This window comes from Enhydra lutris, unplaced genomic scaffold (assembly GCF_002288905.1).
Source record: "Enhydra lutris kenyoni isolate GAN:26980312 unplaced genomic scaffold, ASM228890v2 scaffoldscaffold264, whole genome shotgun sequence".
NCBI classification, from domain to species: Eukaryota; Metazoa; Chordata; class Mammalia; order Carnivora; family Mustelidae; genus Enhydra; species Enhydra lutris.
In genome coordinates, this window is record NW_019154348.1 from 10618 (window position 1) to 29675 (window position 19058).

Consider the following 19058-nt stretch of genomic DNA (forward strand, 5'->3'; position numbering starts at 1 on the left):
TACACCTGCATTTCCAATTATCTATTTCCCATAGCCATATTTCAGCAACCTTCATCACCTCTTGAAGCTACTAGCTTAGAAATGATTGCTGCTTTCCTCCTAGCTCTCTTTTCAGCCAACCTTTTTTATTCACAATTGTCTATGAAGTAATTATCTCATTCATCTTAAATATTTAAACAAGGTTATAGTGGAAAAAAGTCTCCCTTTCAATGATTTCTCTTCTCCATCTGCATCTACTCTGACTAGTTTCATATGTAAAATTCTTTGAGTAATTCTATATTTACAACAACATATCTATGTATATAAAGCCCCTCATCTTTATTTTTCACAAATGTTAGTATACTATAAGGCATCTGGTTTTTTTTTTACTCACTATTATTTCTTAGAAGACATCCCATATTAATACATATTTATTATTCTTTTGTATGGTGGTATTGTGTTTTGTGGTAGGGAAATTGTCATACTTTAATAGCATATAAGTGAATATTTAGTATGTTTTCGGATTTCTACAATTCTGGAAAAATATATATACTCGGTTTTGTATAGATGTGCATGCACTTTTGTAACAAATTCCTTTAAGAAGTGCTGGGCCAGAAGTTATGTATAAATATTTGCAATCCACATTAGATGAATCACTTTCCATTCCCACCAAAAAATTTATGAGACTGCCTATTTCCTGTTCCGGTCAAACACTGTATTTCTTCATTTAGCATCTCAGTGTGACCTAGTGAGCCCTTTATCTGTGCCCGGTTCTATTCCAGGGAAGCATCGGTGAACAAAATGGCCCAAATTTCCTTTCCTCAAGGAGTTTACATTCTAGTCAGGGAAAGTGGCCAATGAATGTGTAAATGAAATATATAGCATTCCAGATAAAGGTAACCTCTGTAGAGAGAAGGAAAGCTTAAAAATGAGATAGTGCCAAAGGAATTACATTTTTTAAACTTTTATTTATTTAAGTAATCTCTACACCGAATGTAGGGCTTGAACTCACAACCCTGGGATCAAGGGTAGCATGCTTTTCTGACTGAGACAGCCAGGCACCCTGGGCGTTGCAATTTTATTATATTTTATTTTATTTTTGGAATTGCAATTTTAAATAGAATAGTTAGGAAAAGCTTAACTAAGAAGAAAATATTTGAGCAAACTAAAAGGAAGGAGTAGCAACATTTGAACATATTTGGATAAAGCAAAATTTATAAACAGAGAAAACACCAAAACATAAATGCTATGGGTTGGGCACAAGCCTGTATATTCAAGGAGCAGCAGGGAGTCTGCTTGGGATTCTCTCCTTCTCCCTCTGCCCCACCCTCTGTGTGCCATGCATGCATGAGCATGTATGGCACATGCTCTTTCAAATAAATAAATAATCTTTAAAAAAACCCAAAACTATGGAATGAGCAAGTTTTAGGGGGTAGATAAAGAATTTTGTCTTTAATCTCCTAAAACACTGAGATAGTCCATGTTAAAGAGAAACATTTGAGTGTTGTCAGTACCTAGGTATCATTTATAGTACTGAGAGGATGAGAATTCTAAGGAAATCTATTAGGGTAAGACTAAACATAGTAACATGTTGTAGTGGGTTGAATAGTGGCACCCCATAGGTATGTCCATATCCTAAACCACAAGATCTGTGACTGTGACCTTGAGTTGGTTTTGGGTAACGTTGGGGTCCAGATCAATGGTTAAGAAAGAATTCTTATTAAAGCATGGGGACAGGACCTGTGGCAGAAAGAGATGCATTGCAAGTGGGAGGGGTGACTGATTATATACTTGGGAGTTGGGGGAGGTAAGGAAAAGGGAGGTTTCCAAAAGGACCTTCTATCTCAATATTTGTTGGTGGGCTGCCAGTCATAAAGAAATTTAATTTTGTTTAAATTCCCTTTTGCCTCTGTTTCCCACATCACTCATGGAGGGGAAGGTGATGTTAAGGTTCTAGGAAATTGAGTTATAGGTCTCTTAAAGTTAGGTTATTGATAAGAATGATTTTTCTTGATTATCACTAAGACATTTGTAAACTGATGGAAATTCATGTCCTGTAGAACTGTGATCTTTATCAGTTAACCATTTGTTTTTCCTTTCCTTTAGTTTCAGTGCAGCCAGAAGTGCCTGAGGAATGTCAACATATCCCACCAGGGAGTTGGGGGTGGGACCATGTCAGCTCGTGCTTTGTCCTCAGCTTTGTCCTTTTGCTCTATCATCAACCTTACTTGGTAAAAGGGTCTTTGCAGATGAAATTAAGTTAAGGATCTCTAGGTGAGTTCATCCTGGATTACCTGTGTGTAACCTAAATCCAATTTCAAACGTCTTTATAAGAGAAGATGAAAAGACATACAAGAGAAGGCCATGTGAAGACAGAGGTAGATTGAAGTTATGCAGCAACAAGCTAAGGACCCCTAAGTTTAGTTATTCTTTTTAATCTCTTGGGAGCATCTTGATTTTTTTTTTCCCTGTCTTTTCATATGTCTTAAAATTTTTGTTGTTGTTGAAAGTCAGACATTTTGTTTAGGACAGTAGTGTGCAGAAAAGCCTTAACCTAGCAGAACTGAGAATTTTTATCCTTAGAAGGTTTGCTTGCACAGTTAGTGCTTGGCTTGCATCTAGAATTTAGTTTTCCAGAGCAAAGTCCTGCTATCCTGATAAGAGTGGCTCACTATGCCTATTTGTGCAAATCACACAGTTTATATTAAACACCTGCTTTCCTTCTGAAATTCTGGTATGCACACTTGGTAGAAGCTGCCTATGTGACCAGCCCACAATAAAAACTCTAAGTACTGAGTCTCTAATGAGCTTCTTCCCTAGTTGGCAACATTTCACATGTTTTGTCACAACTTGTTGCAGGGGAAATTAATATCTTGTGTGACTTTACTTGGAAAGGATCCTGGGAACTATGCATCTGGTTTTTCCCGGACTTTACTCCATGCATCTTTCCTCTTTGCTAATTTTGCTTTGTATTGTTTCACTGTGAGTTCTCCTAGTGAATCATTCAACTTTGGAGGGAGTATTGATCTTGGGGTCCCACAAGACAGTAGTAACTGAGGAAAATAATTTTCATCCCTGAATGGGCACACTTTTCCTTTGGCAAAGCCTTTAGTGTGGAGTTTTCAGTTAATTTGATGAAGAGTTTTAACAACTAGCTAGATAAATTCATACAATTTGATTTGTACTTTGTATACATTTCAAAGAAATTTAGTTATCTAAATAGATAACTAACAACCAAGATATTTGTGGGGTCCCCCAATCCAATGGGGGCCACCAAATTTGGGGTAATCTGGTGGAAGCCAGATGCACAGGCAGTGAAAGAATTCACCCAAGGCAGAACAAGGGAGATAGAAGTTTATTGACAGCAAAGCAGACTGCTGTGAGGCAGGGCTGGGGGTCTGTAGTTAAGGGGAGAAGATGAGAAGGTAATGGAAAGTATGAAATTTTCTTTTTTGGTACCTGTATCCACCCATTGGTCAGCTAGTGCTTATGATTCTTTTCAGATGGGTCTCCTGAAGGGCCTGTTTGTATTCAGCCAGGGAGTTACTGTGGGCCCTTCTATCTTACTCAGGTTTCCATTGTTCAAGTTGATTGCCTAAAAGCGGCCTCTACAATATTTTTAACTCTAATAGTCAAGCGGAATAGTGGTCAGCTAGGGACTGGGATCAGAAATATCGCATGCACAGACCATTTCTTCTTGAGATACCAACAATGTACTCTTCGTTAGTATTGAGATACACTGAACTGACCGTACACATTCTATGCACTTTTCTTCAGGTATTTTACAATAAAAAATTTACAATAAAAATATGTTTTGCACCTATTTTACAATAAAAAAATCTTCAAAAATTATTTTTAAAGGCTGAATTTGAAAGGACTGGAAAAAATTACTCCTCTTCCAGAAAGTTTAGACATACTGTCCATCTAAAGGATGAGCTCAGAGAAAAGGAAGCAAATTTTAAAAGCTGGCAGGTATTAACTTCAGGGGGAAAAAAAAAGGCCAAGAAATAAACAACATTTGCAAAACACTAATGTAAGCTTGAATATTAATTTAAACTAAACTCTTTAATGGTAATTGGAAGATAAGAATAAGGAAAGGATTTGTTTGAAGATGTAAAGGATACTACACCTCGATTAAAGGAGCTCCCAAGGCTTCGCAGAGAAGGGACCCTCCTGGGATCGGGCCCCTTCATCCCACCCCCAGGTCGCTGCTTGTGGGATAAGAGATATCCGCCAGGCCGGGCCAAGGCTCAGACGGGGAGATGGTAAGGACTTGCAGGTCGCTTGGCACTGACTAACAGGACCTTTCTGTCACGCCTTATCTGTCAGACGCCCAGACCGCGAACTCAAGCCGGGAAGAATGAACCCTTCCTTTGAGGTAGTTCTAGGACTCTGAACTACATTTCCCAGGGGCCATCGCGTCCAAGGCTACTTCCGGTAAAGGCCGCATTGGTTTATTGTCCAGGTTCCCAGACTTGGACACACATTTGTGGAGGAGCGGCGTGGAGACCTCGGTGGAGTTTTGCGTTCTAAACGCGTCCTGGAACTCATGGAAGCCCTCTGCCCCAGGTGTGAGCAGTTATGAGGGCGAAGGTCGTTGCCGAGGCCAAGGCCTGTGAATTGAGATTGTCGTCTCTGGGTTCTGAAAGGCTGTCCAGGCACTGACTACATTTTCCAATGTCCACCATAGCCAAGGCAGCTTCCTGTCCGCGCACCAACGCTTTCAGGACCGTAGGAAGCATTGCGCACGAGTGCCCGCGGAACATTCTTGTAGCGACCGCAGGGTCAGGTAAGAGAGTCTAAGACTCAGAAGCGAAATGACCCCTGAGGGACCAAGGCCACTGGGGAGGACAGTGAGCAGTGAGAGATTAATGTTTCTGAATCTCAGGCTTTGCCAGCAAGAGGGTGTGGGAAAGAAGGTTGTAGGGAGCTGTGTATGTGTATGTCCGCTCCCGCGCGATCAGGAGGAGATCTGTGTGTGCTAGTGTGAAATTGTAACGGGAGCGGGATGTGGGGGTAATCGCTTAGGAGCTGTAGGGTTGGGGTCGTGTACGTGTGTGTGTTTGCATGCGCCCGATGGTAAGGGGAGCTGTAGGTGATTGTCATGACTATTCAGGTGTGACTGTGCTTGTATATGATTGTGACTGCACCACTGTATGCCTGACCGTGTATGTAAATGTGGTAGCAGCAGCAGCTGCGGAGCCAGAAACAAAGAATATTGCGTTTAGTAACAATTACACTTATTCGTAAATGTGTGGAGAGCAGTTTCTGTGGTGGCCATTAGTTGGGTTGAGTCGGGTAATAAAGAATGTGGGGAGAGGAATAGGGGACAGTGTAGAAAACACATCCTAAGAATTTCTCTGTAAATATGAGCAGAGAAATAGAACACCAGCTAGTGGGGCTGGGGAATGATAATGTTGCAGTATATTGGTGATAATGAGTCACAAGAGAGGGAAAAGTAGAAATACAGGTAAGAATGAGTAAGCAAGGCTTATCTGTGTGGATGTAGTGCAACTGCTAGGTTAAAAGAGGGTAGTAGTGTTGCAGAGAGTGAGCGGTGAGCTCAGGTTTTCAAAAAACAAGGAGCAATATCCTGTATTTGGTAGATGTCAGCAGCAGTGAGGTATATTATGAATAATCTCAGGGCATGAAATTCCAAACTAGAGATTTTTAGGAGAAAAGTCTGAAAGTAAGAAGAACAAGGATGATACCCTCCCCCCCAGACCCAATGGCAAGAAGCTGCGGGGGTGGGGGGGGTAGGAGAGGGAGATGTTGAAAAGGCTGCAGAGTCCTTTGGGGAGAGCCAGGTTTCCCTTAGACCCAAAGGTGAAGGGAATATTCAAAGAAATACAAGTTGGAGATGGAAGAGGGATTTGTTATTAATTAATTATGAATTCCGGACGGCATACTAAAAAGTGTCAAGATTGGGGAAGGGCTGAAAAGGGGGTACATCCAACTGATTGGGTGGGAGTACAGTGTCTGAAAAGAGAGATTATTAGGGAATCTAAGGCTTATGATGGACATAAACATGGACACAGGGAATATTGATGCTTATTCTGGGTTGGGTTCAAGACTGTTGGAGAGGAAGTGATAGAATAGAAAGAGGTGGATTTTTGAGTATCCATCAGGAAGAGAGGAGCCAAGGACAGAAGCTTTAAAGGTCGTTGGGGTAGGCAAAGTCATCTCTCTGCAAAGATGGGTCCTAATCCCTGGAACCTGTGAATATTTTGCTTTACATGAAGGGCAAAAGGGACTTTGCAAACAAGATTAAGTTAAGGACCTTGAAATGGAGAAATTATCCTAGATTATCCAATTAGGCCCAATGGATTCATAAAGTCAGTAAACCTTTCCCAAGGGTTTAGAGTCAGAGGGAGCTAGAATCAAAGAAGAATGATCAGCGATAACAAAATTGTTGGCTGAAGGAAGGGAGCCAATGTTGGTGGCCTCTAGACTCTGGAACATAAGGAAATAAGTAATTCTCCCTTAAAGCATACAGAAAGGAACACAGCCCTGCTGACACCTTGATCTTAGCCCAGTGAAAAACATCTCAGACTTTTACCTAACTGCCTAAGCATAAGGTAATAAATTTGTATTGTTTTAAGCCATTGTGTTTATGCTAATTTGTTGCTTAGTGATAGAACTAATATAGTGGTATAGTGTCTTAGCCTTAGTGCTATGGAAGGTGTCTTGAGTACTGTGACATGAAGGGAACTCAGTCCTTCCTGATAAAGTTGAGGAATTCAGGTAAGGCACATAGGCCCCCTCTTTGCTTGCAATTTCCAGTTTTACTGCATTATGATATATATTTTTTTTATTTGATAGAGATCACAAGTAGGCAGAGAGGCAGGCAGAGAGAGAGAGGGGGAAACAGACTCCCCGCTGAGCAGAGAGCCCGATGCAGGGCTCCCTCTCAGGACCCTGGGATCATGACCTGGGCCAGAGGCATAGGCTCTAACCCACTGAGCCACCCAGGCGCCCCGCATTATGGTATTTTTAATGTTGGAATTTAATGAATTTTTCTTTGTGATCTAATATATGGCCAGTCAGTAGTATTTGTTTTCCACTTAATTTGTCTTTGCTTGACAAAAATGCATTAAAATACTCTGTGAGTGAAGTTTTATCTTACATAACCTATAGCTTCTGCTTTATTAAAGTTGCTGCTGTTAGTTGATATATATTCATCTTAATCATCATCATTATAATTATTTTTAGAGAGAAGGGGAGGGAGAGGTAAGAGGCAGAAAGCGAACCTTAAGCAGGCTCGATGCCCAGCATAGAGCCTGATGCAGGACTCGATCTCACAACCCTGAGATCATGACCTGAGCCCAGATCAAGAGTTGGATGCTTAACCAACTAACCCACCCAGGAGTCCCTAGATAGTCATCATTATTTTTATTGTGAATCGTAGGCTTTGGTATTTTAGCATGCTCAAGATCATAGCCCCTGCTTTTTTTTTTTTTTAAATAAACAAATTGCTTTTCTTTTTTTAATTTCTTTTTTTAAATTTTTAAGTAAGCTCCACACCCAGTATTGAGCCCAGTGGGGGTCTTGAACTCACAACCCTAAGGAGAAGACCTGAGCTGAGATCCAGAGTCAGACACTTAACCAACTCTACCACCCTGGCGCTATTGCTTTTTTTGTTGTCGTTAGTTTGCATTTGCTCTTTATATTTTCCCCATATTTGTAAAATTAGCTTTTTATCAAAGTTTATCAGATATATAGCCAAGTGATGATACAATCAAAAATTTTCTGAAATTTTCTCTATTCTCTCTTTTAAGGTGGAAATATGTCGTGTAGTAGTTTAGAAAGCACTCTTGTGAATAATACTCCCTAAGCTGTTGCAGCATAGAACTTCTTATATCCATTATACTTGAAGGACAGCTTGGCTGCATATAAAATCTTCGATTCTGTCATTTATTTTCCTATAGGTATACTTGAGAAACTGCCTCACTATTTGGGGCTCTGAATTTAGCAGTGGAGAAGTGTTAACAACTAAATTTCCTTTTTCTCATAGGTAACTTGATATTTTTATCTTGATTTCCCATGGGTTTTAGACTAAAATTTTTGGCACTCAGTTCTGAATCTTTTTTCCCTGCAGTATACTATCATTATGTAAATTCATGCTTTATCTCAGGAAATTATTTTTAATGTTAAAAATGTAGTTTTTTAATATTCCCTTCCTTGATTTGGGTCTGCTTATTTGTAGGTTGGATTATCTCTGACTTTCATGGGGTCTGCTTATTTGTAAGTTGGATTATCTCTGACTTTCATGGTTTTCTTCCAATAATTGTCATCTCTTTCTTTTTTTTATTTTGTTCTGCTCACTAGTTTCTGTATTCTTTTTTTATGAAGAAAAAAAAAAACTGTATTTAGACTTAGCCAGCTGGACTCAGTTTAGATGATCCCAATTTTGTTGGCAACATCCAAGGCATCATAGTCAGGGGCCAGTCGAACATATGCCTTCTTTTCTCCATCAGGCCTGATCAAGGTGTTGACCTTGGCCACATCAATGTCATAGAGTTTCTTCATAGTCTGTTTGATCTGGTGCTTGTTGGCCTTGACATCCACAATGAACACAAGCATGTTGTTGTCTTCTATTTTCTTCATGGCTGACTCAGTAGTCAGGGGAAACTTGATGATGGCATAGTGATCAAGCTTGTTTCTCCTGGGGTGCTCTTTCGAGGGTATTTGGGCTGCCTTCCGAGACGCAGAGTCTTGGGTCGTGGGAACATAGGTGATGTGTGGATCTTCTTTTTATGTGTGACTGTGGACGCCTTTCAGCACCACTTTCTTGGCCTTCAAAGCCTTTGCTTTGGCTTCGGCTTTGGGAGGGGCAGGGGCTTCCTTCTTAACTTTTTTCAGCGCCATCTTCGTAAAAGGGTAGTTTCTGTATTCTTTGTCTATGCACTTTCTGTGGTATTTGTCATACCTTGTGCTTATTTGTTTTTCGTTTCTAAAGTGATTCTGCCTATGTCCTCTTTAACTTTTGTATTTAACGAACTCTCACTTAAAGTCTCTCCCTCACTTCTTCCCCATTTCTGAAATCATTATAACACTTGTGCATGTAGTCTTGCCTCAGAGCTGTGATTATATCATAAATTATTTTTTTACTCATACTGGAATATTGGATAATAATTTTAATCTTCTCCGATGTCTTTTAGGCAGTTTTCTTCATACATAGGGGTATTTTGGCACTCTTTTCAAACATATCTAACAGTATCTTGGGACACAATGGTTCTAATTTTGTTATTTTTTTGGAAGGTGATAGATTATCTCAGAATAGCTATCACTGGTGCTTTCCTTGTGAAAAGGTAGTTTTTAGTTTCTTCTGCTCAAGAGTTCCCTCCTCTGTAACTACAATAAAAAACAATTTCTTTAAAATAGAGTTCCTCGGGGCGCCTGGGTGGCTCAGTGGGTTAAGCCGCTGCCTTCAGCTCAGGTCATGATCCCAGGGTCCTGGGATCGAGCCCCACATCGGGCTCTCTGCTCAGCAGGGAGCCTGCTTCCTCCTCTCTCTCTCTGCCTGCCTCTCTGCCTACTTGTGATCTCTGTCAAATAAATAAATAAAATCTTTAAAAAAATAAAATAAAATAGAGTTCCTCAGGGCACCTGGGTGGCTCAGTTGTTAAGCATCTGGCTTTGGCTCAGGTCATGATCCCAGGGTCTTGGGATTAAGCCCTGCATTGGGGTCCCTGCTCAGCAGGAAGCCTGCTTCTCCATCTCCCACTCCCCTTGCTTGTGTTCCCTCTTTTGCTGAGTCTCTCTCTGTCAAATAAATAAAATCTTTTAAAAAATTAAAAAATAATAAAATACAGTTTCTCTACAGAGAAAGGGGAACCCTCTTGCCCTGTTTGTGAGAATGCAAACTGGTGCAGCCATTGTGGAAAATAATATGGAGGTTCCCCAAAAAGTTTAAAACAGAACTATCCTGTGACCCAGCAATTGCAATACTAGGTATTTACCCAAAGAATACCGAAATACAGATTCAAACAGCATTATCAATAATAGCCAAACTATGGAGAGATGCCAAATGTCCATCACCCAATGAATGGATAAAGAAGATGTGATGTGTTTATATATACAAAGGAATATTATTCAGCCACCATAAAGCATGAAATCTTCCATTTGCAATAACATGGGTGGAGCTAGAGTGTATTACGTTAAGTGAAATAAGTCAGAGAAAGACAAATACTCCTATGATTTCACTTATAGGTAGAATTTAAGAAAGAAAACAGATGAATATATGGGAAGGGGAAATGAAAAAAAGGAGAGAGTAAAATAAGGTATAAAAAACTTAATGATAAAGAACAAACTAAGGGTTGACAGAGGGAGGTGGGGGAGGGATGGGCTAGATGGGTGATGGGTATTAAGGAAGGCACTTGTTATGATGAGCACTGGGTATTGTATATAAGTGATGAATCACCGACTTCTATTCCAGAAGCCAATATTGCATTGTATGTTAACTTCCTAAAATTTAAATGAAAAATAAATAAATAAAATATGGTTCCTTTGAACAGCCAGGTTTTCTTTGTTGTTCAGAACATAACCTGGTTCAGAAGGACTCCTACTATCACTTCTGAGTTCCCTAGTGTCTTCTCTGCTGCAGTTAAAGAATATAGCCAGGGGTGCCTAGCTGCACAGTGGAAGAGCATGTGACTCTTGATCTTGAGGTTGTGAGAGTTTGAGTCCCATGTTGAGTATTGAGTTCACTTTTTATTTTTTATTTTTTTATTTTTTAGTTCACTTTTTAAAAAAAAATTTTTTAAAGAATACAGCTAGGTTCCTAATTTGCTTGATGAGGCCGGTATTAACCAGATACCAAAACCAGACAAAGCATGTCTCATAAGAATTTGAGTGCAATAAATCTCAACAAAATATTAGTAAGCCAAATCCAGCAACATATAAAATGAATTATACAGCATGACCAAGTAGAATATATCCCAGGAGTGTAAGGTTGTCTGAACATCCAAAAATCAATTAATAGGATATATCATATCAATAGAATAAAAAACAAATATCACATGGTTATTTTAATAGATACAGAAAAAGCATCTGACAAAAGCCAATGCCTTCGTTTATGCTAAATGAAAGACACTAGTCACAGGAAGTTCACATATTGTATGATTCCATTCATATGGAAGTCCAGAATAGGGAAATCTATAGAGACAGAAAGTGAATTAGTGGTTACTTAGGACTGAGGAAAAAAGGGAGGGAGAATGAGTCACTTGGGTTTTGGTTTGGGCCAGGATTTCTGTAGACTCACTTTGACCTTTTTTCAGGGAGAAAATGGCATTCTTAGTCCCTTTGAAAGCTCTTGAAGAAAACTTGACCTCTCATGATTCCTTCCTTCTAGCTCTGCTTTCTCAGGACTCTACTTCACCAGGAGAGGAGTCTAGAAGACTGATTGATTCTTGGAATTTTAAGTCATCATGGCCCATGTGAGTTGGAATTGCCTTTCGCCAAAATTATAATCATTTATATCACATTGGATGAATACTTTTATTTTTTATCCTTAAGCTGCTTACTTGAGTTACTATTCATTGTAGTAAGTGATATTCGTGAAACAGTCCACTGCCTTCCTTAGGTGTCCCTCTTCTCTCCAGCATGGCATTCAGCACCTCCTGTGTCCCAATACTTTGGCAGAGCACTGAATGAGGAGAAATGTTTTCCCTTAGAAGAAATAGTAGAGACTATCTTTTCAAACCTGTGGGTTAACAAGGTGGAACTGATACACTACAAAGGGATACACTACATGAAAGCTTTTATTTATTCTGTAGGATGGGTTGTTTCAATTAGTAGAGGTAAGAGTTGGTGTTGGTTGGTATTCATTTTATTCATTGGCAGTTTATCATGCTTTTAAATAGAGGATTGATGAAAGGTTAAGTTCAGAGAGATCTGGGATCTTGCCAGGAAATCAATGAGAGATTAATATTATTACTATTTTTTATTTATTTATTTGACAGAGAGAGATCACAAGCAGGCAGAGGCAGGCAGAGAGTGGAGGGGGAAGCAGGCCCCCCGCCGAGCAGAGAGCCCAGTGCAGGGCTTGATCCAGGACCCTGAGATCACGACCCAAGCCAAATGCAGAGGCTTAACCCACTGAGCCACCCAGGTGCCCCTAGAGAGATTAATATTATTAACAAGACATGTGCTGATTGTCAGCTACTTATCCTAGAACCCAGTGATTTTATACAGTCCCACAGAAAATGGTATTCAGTTAAGAAGTGTGTCTTCTAAGAATCCTTTCAACTTCAGCTAACAGAAAATTCAACTAAAAGTAGCCTAAGGGGGGAAGCGTTTATCACATAATAAATCTAGAGTTAGTCATGTAAGCCTGGCATGGCATCCCAGCGGTATCAACAAAGAATTCCTAATTCTGGACTGCCATCCTGTTGTCTGGTGCTTGTCACTGGAAAGTCATAAGGATGTTGTGACTGAACAACTGGAGACTGTAAGAGCATATAGGCACTCAGCTTCAGTCACACTAATTTCCATGTCATTTCCCCCATATGACAGGCAGCCAACTTCAGTTTTTGCTCAGTGAGTATACTTCCTACACTGCCCTTTTCATTTCTTCCCCCTTGTATCTAAAAGATTTTAAAATTTCACCATGATGCTTGTGTTGTTTGTTTCAGCAGGTGATGATGTTCAGGGATGTGGCCGTAGACTTCTCTCAGGAGGAGTGGGAGTGTCTGGACTTGGAACAGAGACATTTGTACAGAGATGTGATGTTGGAGAACTACAGTAACATGATCTCACTGGGTAAGATTCAGAACCTGACCCCAGAAATTTCTGATTTCTACATTGTGAATTTTTGAATTATCTTTCAAGGATCTAAGGGAATTTCTGATTTCCTTCTGGGAAAATGGTTTATGCTTTGTAAATTTGGCAATAGTCATCAATGGGAACCTCCATCTTCTCCATCCTTTAGAAATACTTCATGCCTTTTTCTTGCTGTTCCTATAATTATCTGTCTTCCCTCGTAACTGAGGGACTAGATGCAAATTTTGAAATCTTTACCTCATGGTTATTTCCTATTTCTTATCTCCAATCAGGACTTTGCATTTATCAGCCGGATGTGTTCTCTTTACTGGAGGAGGGGAAAGAGCCCTGGATGGTTTCTCAGGATGAGACAGGAGGACCTTGCCCAGGTGAGTGAGGGCTGAGCTATCACAGGGAAATCATCACTGTAGATAAGAGCCCAGATGTTTAGTGAGGCAGAAGCATCTCTGAAATATTGGCCTCGAGTCTCCTCAAGGGATTAAAAACCTGTGGATAACAATCTGAGACCTAGACAAAAGTAACCTCTTCACCATGCATGTCCAAATGGCCCTTCTCTTCACCTCCAAATACCACTCCAATTCAGTGCTCTTCAGTTTCTTTCCCTCATGTTATAAAAAGGTAAGTGTCATTCTTTTTTTCCAGTAGTCAGTTTATCAGTGCTTTGACACAGTCTTTCTCTCTTTTTTTCATTTAGATATTTGTAAATTTCTGCATTTAGATATTTATAAATTTCTCCCTAAAAAAAAATTGACCCTGTTTTTATTTTACCTACTATATCTTAAATTTTTCTTATTTTGCCTAAATTCTCCCTTCCTTCTGCATTTCCTGCACTCACCAATTTGTTCTTTTAACCAACATTTATTGATTTTCCAATTTCATTTTGGGATCAGAAGGGCTAACAAAGAGTATATAATCTATTAAGAAACTTGTATTCTCTTCTGTGACTGGAACATGCCCATAAATTTTGGCAAAATAGGCTCTACATTAAGAGAGGGCCTGATAGCCTGCTTAGTTGAAAATCAGGATAATAGGTGAAAATGGCTTCTGGCTACAGTGAATAGCAAGCGGCAAAAGAGAGTTGAAGGCTAATGGAGGACAACAAAGAGAGTACAATGTCATAAAAGACAAGTCCTGGCTGTCAAGAGGAAACAAGGCACATATTTGGCAAATTGAGGCTAATTGATGAATTTTCTATTATGGGCAGGACTCATATTGAAATAACATACTCTTGGAGCTTTTCTTTTTCCCCCACAGTATTTGTTAATTGTTTATTTAGGAGGGGTTTTTATTATTTGAAATATCAAGGAAAGAAAAATTTTATTTCCTTATTGGAATCATGTTTTTAAATTCCAGAGGTTATATTTGTGTTTTAAAATCGTTCTTTTTCTGAACTACCAATACCTGAAACAACTTGAATGAATCTCCAGGATATTGTGCTGAATGAAAAATGCCAAAGGTCACATGCTAAATGAATCCATTTATAGAACATTTTGGAAATCACTAAATTATAGAGATTGAAAATATATTATATATATATATATATATATATATATATATATATATAATATATTTTCAATCTCTATAATTTAGTGATTTCCAAAATGTTCTATAAATGGATTCATTTAGCATGTGACCTTTGGCATTTTTCATTCAGCACAATATCCTGGAGATTCATTCAAGTTGTTTCAGGTATTGGTAGTTCAGAAAAAGAACGATTTTAAAACACAAATATAACCTCTGGAATTTAAAAACATGATTCCAATAAGGAAATAAAATTTTTCTTTCCTTGATATTTCAAATAATAAAAACCCCTCCTAAATAAACAATTAACAAATACTGTGGGGGAAAAAGAAAAGCTCCAAGAGTATGTTATTTCAATATGAGTCCTGCCCATAATAGAAAATTCATCAATTAGCCTCAATTTGCCAAATATGTGCCTTGTTTCCTCTTGACAGCCAGGACTTGTCTTTTATGACATTGTACTCTCTTTGTTGTCCTCCATTAGCCTTCAACTCTCTTTTGCCGCTTGCTATTCACTGTAGCCAGAAGCCATTTTCACCTATTATCCTGATTTTCAACTAAGCAGGCTATCAGGCCCTCTCTTAATGTAGAGCCTATTTTGCCAAAATTTATGGGCATGTTCCAGTCACAGAAGAGAATACAAGTTTCTTAATAGATTATATACTCTTTGTTAGCCCTTCTGATCCCAAAATGAAATTGGAAAATCAATAAATGTTGGTTAAAAGAACAAATTGGTGAGTGCAGGAAATGCAGAAGGAAGGGAGAATTTAGGCAAAATAAGAAAAATTTAAGATATAGTAGGTAAAATAAAAACAGGGTCAATTTTTTTTTAGGGAGAAATTTATAAATATCTAAATGCAGAAATTTACAAATATCTAAATGAAAAAAAGAGAGAAAGACTGTGTCAAAGCACTGATAAACTGACTACTGGAAAAAAAGAATGACACTTACCTTTTTATAACATGAGGGAAAGAAACTGAAGAGCACTGAATTGGAGTGGTATTTGGAGGTGAAGAGAAGGGCCATTTGGACATGCATGGTGAAGAGGTTACTTTTGTCTAGGTCTCAGATTGTTATCCACAGGTTTTTAATCCCTTGAGGAGACTCGAGGCCAATATTTCAGAGATGCTTCTGCCTCACTAAACATCTGGGCTCTTATCTACAGTGATGATTTCCCTGTGATAGCTCAGCCCTCACTCACCTGGGCAAGGTCCTCCTGTCTCATCCTGAGAAACCATCCAGGGCTCTTTCCCCTCCTCCAGTAAAGAGAACACATCCGGCTGATAAATGCAAAGTCCTGATTGGAGATAAGAAATAGGAAATAACCATGAGGTAAAGATTTCAAAATTTGCATCTAGTCCCTCAGTTACGAGGGAAGACAGATAATTATAGGAACAGCAAGAAAAAGGCATGAAGTATTTCTAAAGGATGGAGAAGATGGAGGTTCCCATTGATGACTATTGCCAAATTTACAAAGCATAAACCATTTTCCCAGAAGGAAATCAGAAATTCCCTTAGATCCTTGAAAGATAATTCAAAAATTCACAATGTAGAAATCAGAAATTTCTGGGGTCAGGTTCTGAATCTTACCCAGTGAGATCATGTTACTGTAGTTCTCCAACATCACATCTCTGTACAAATGTCTCTGTTCCAAGTCCAGACACTCCCACTCCTCCTGAGAGAAGTCTACGGCCACATCCCTGAACATCATCACCTGCTGAAACAAACAACACAAGCATCATGGTGAAATTTTAAAATCTTTTAGATACAAGGGGGAAGAAATGAAAAGGGCAGTGTAGGAAGTATACTCACTGAGCAAAAACTGAAGTTGGCTGCCTGTCATATGGGGGAAATGACATGGAAATTAGTGTGACTGAAGCTGAGTGCCTATATGCTCTTACAGTCTCCAGTTGTTCAGTCACAACATCCTTATGACTTTCCAGTGACAAGCACCAGACAACAGGATGGCAGTCCAGAATTAGGAATTCTTTGTTGATACCGCTGGGATGCCATGCCAGGCTTACATGACTAACTCTAGATTTATTATGTGATAAACGCTTCCCCCCTTAGGCTACTTTTAGTTGAATTTTCTGTTAGCTGAAGTTGAAAGGATTCTTAGAAGACACACTTCTTAACTGAATACCATTTTCTGTGGGACTGTATAAAATCACTGGGTTCTAGGATAAGTAGCTGACAATCAGCACATGTCTTGTTAATAATATTAATCTCTCTAGGGGCACCTGGGTGGCTCAGTGGGTTAAGCCTCTGCATTTGGCTTGGGTCGTGATCTCAGGGTCCTGGATCAAGCCCTGCACTGGGCTCTCTGCTCGGCGGGGGGCCTGCTTCCCCCTCCACTCTCTGCCTGCCTCTGCCTGCTTGTGATCTCTCTCTGTCAAATAAATAAATAAAAAATAGTAATAATATTAATCTCTCATTGATTTCCTGGCAAGATCCCAGATCTCTCTGAACTTAACCTTTCATCAATCCTCTATTTAAAAGCATGATAAACTGCCAATGAATAAAATGAATACCAACCAACACCAACTCTTACCTCTACTAATTGAAACAACCCATCCTACAGAATAAATAAAAGCTTTCATGTAGTGTATCCCTTTGTAGTGTATCAGTTCCACCTTGTTAACCCACAGGTTTGAAAAGATAGTCTCTACTATTTCTTCTAAGGGAAAACATTTCTCCTCATTCAGTGCTCTGCCAAAGTATTGGGACACAGGAGGTGCTGAATGCCATGCTGGAGAGAAGAGGGACACCTAAGGAAGGCAGTGGACTGTTTCACGAATATCACTTACTACAATGAATAGTAACTCAAGTAAGCAGCTTAAGGATAAAAAATAAAAGTATTCATCCAATGTGATATAAATGATTATAATTTTGGCGAAAGGCAATTCCAACTCACATGGGCCATGATGACTTAAAATTCCAAGAATCAATCAGTCTTCTAGACTCCTCTCCTGGTGAAGTAGAGTCCTGAGAAAGCAGAGCTAGAAGGAAGGAATCATGAGAGGTCAAGTTTTCTTCAAGAGCTTTCAAAGGGACTAAGAATGCCATTTTCTCCCTGAAAAAAGGTCAAAGTGAGTCTACAGAAATCCTGGCCCAAACCAAAACCCAAGTGACTCATTCTCCCTCCCTTTTTTCCTCAGTCCTAAGTAACCACTAATTCACTTTCTGTCTCTATAGATTTCCCTATTCTGGACTTCCATATGAATGGAATCATACAATATGTGAACTTCCTGTGACTAGTGTCTTTCATTTAGCATAAACGAAGGCATTGGCTTTTGTCAGATGCTTTTTCTGTATCTATTAAAATAACCATGTGATATTTGTTTTTTATTCTATTGATATGATATATCCTATTAATTGATTTTTGGATGTTCAGACAACCTTACACTCCTGGGATATATTCTACTTGGTCATGCTGTATAATTCATTTTATATGTTGCTGGATTTGGCTTACTAATATTTTGTTGAGATTTATTGCACTCAAATTCTTATGAGACATGCTTTGTCTGGTTTTGGTATCTGGTTAATACCGGCCTCATCAAGCAAATTAGGAACCTAGCTGTATTCTTTAAAAAATTTTTTTTTAAAAAGTGAACTAAAAAATAAAAAAATAAAAAATAAAAAGTGAACTCAATACTCAACATGGGACTCAAACTCTCACAACCTCAAGATCAAGAGTCACATGCTCTTCCACTGTGCAGCTAGGCACCCCTGGCTATATTCTTTAACTGCAGCAGAGAAGACACTAGGGAACTCAGAAGTGATAGTAGGAGTCCTTCTGAACCAGGTTATGTTCTGAACAACAAAGAAAACCTGGCTGTTCAAAGGAACCATATTTTATTTATTTATTTTTCATTTAAATTTTAGGAAGTTAACATACAATGCAATATTGGCTTCTGGAATAGAAGTCGGTGATTCATCACTTATATACAATACCCAGTGCTCATCATAACAAGTGCCTTCCTTAATACCCATCACCCATCTAGCCCATCCCTCCCCCACCTCCCTCTGTCAACCCTTAGTTTGTTCTTTATCATTAAGTTTTTTATACCTTATTTTACTCTCTCCTTTTTTTCATTTCCCCTTCCCATATATTCATCTGTTTTCTTTCTTAAATTCTACCTATAAGTGAAATCATAGGAGTATTTGTCTTTCTCTGACTTATTTCACTTAACGTAATACACTCTAGCTCCACCCATGTTATTGCAAATGGAAGATTTCATGCTTTATGGTGGCTGAATAATATTCCTTTGTATATATAAACACATCACATCTTCTTTATCCATTCATTGGGTGATGGACATTTGGCATCTCTCCATAGTTTGGCTATTATTGATAATGCTGTTTGAATCTGTATTTCGGTATTCTTTGGGTAAATACCTAGTATTGCAATTGCTGGGTCACAGGATAGTTCTGTTTTAAACTTTTTGGGGAACCTCCATATTATTTTCCACAATGGCTGCACCAGTTTGCATTCTCACAAACAGGGCAAGAGGGTTCCCCTTTCTCTGTAGAGAAACTGTATTTTATTATTTTTTAATTTTTTAAAAGATTTTATTTATTTGACAGAGAGAGACTCAGCAAAAGAGGGAACACAAGCAAGGGGAGTGGGAGATGGAGAAGCAGGCTTCCTGCTGAGCAGGGACCCCAATGCAGGGCTTAATCCCAAGACCCTGGGATCATGACCTGAGCCAAAGCCAGATGCTTAACAACTGAGCCACCCAGGTGCCCTGAGGAACTCTATTTTATTTTATTTT

At 39.0% G+C, this 19058-nt stretch overlaps 1 long non-coding RNA gene across 2 annotated transcripts; it reads left to right on the top strand.

The window, feature by feature from the left end:
- Positions 1–4457: 4457 nt before the first annotated feature.
- LOC111140221 lies at positions 4458–13130 on the top strand. 2 transcript variants are annotated; one of them, XR_002640134.1, is made up of 4 exons: positions 4458–4768; positions 11333–11417; positions 12618–12741; positions 13035–13130. It is a non-coding gene; the product is annotated as an uncharacterized LOC111140221 (long non-coding RNA). The 2 variants fall into 2 exon arrangements; XR_002640135.1 differs by having other exon boundaries at positions 4544–4768; positions 12615–12741; positions 13035–13122.
- The last annotated feature ends 5928 nt before the right edge of the window (positions 13131–19058 follow it).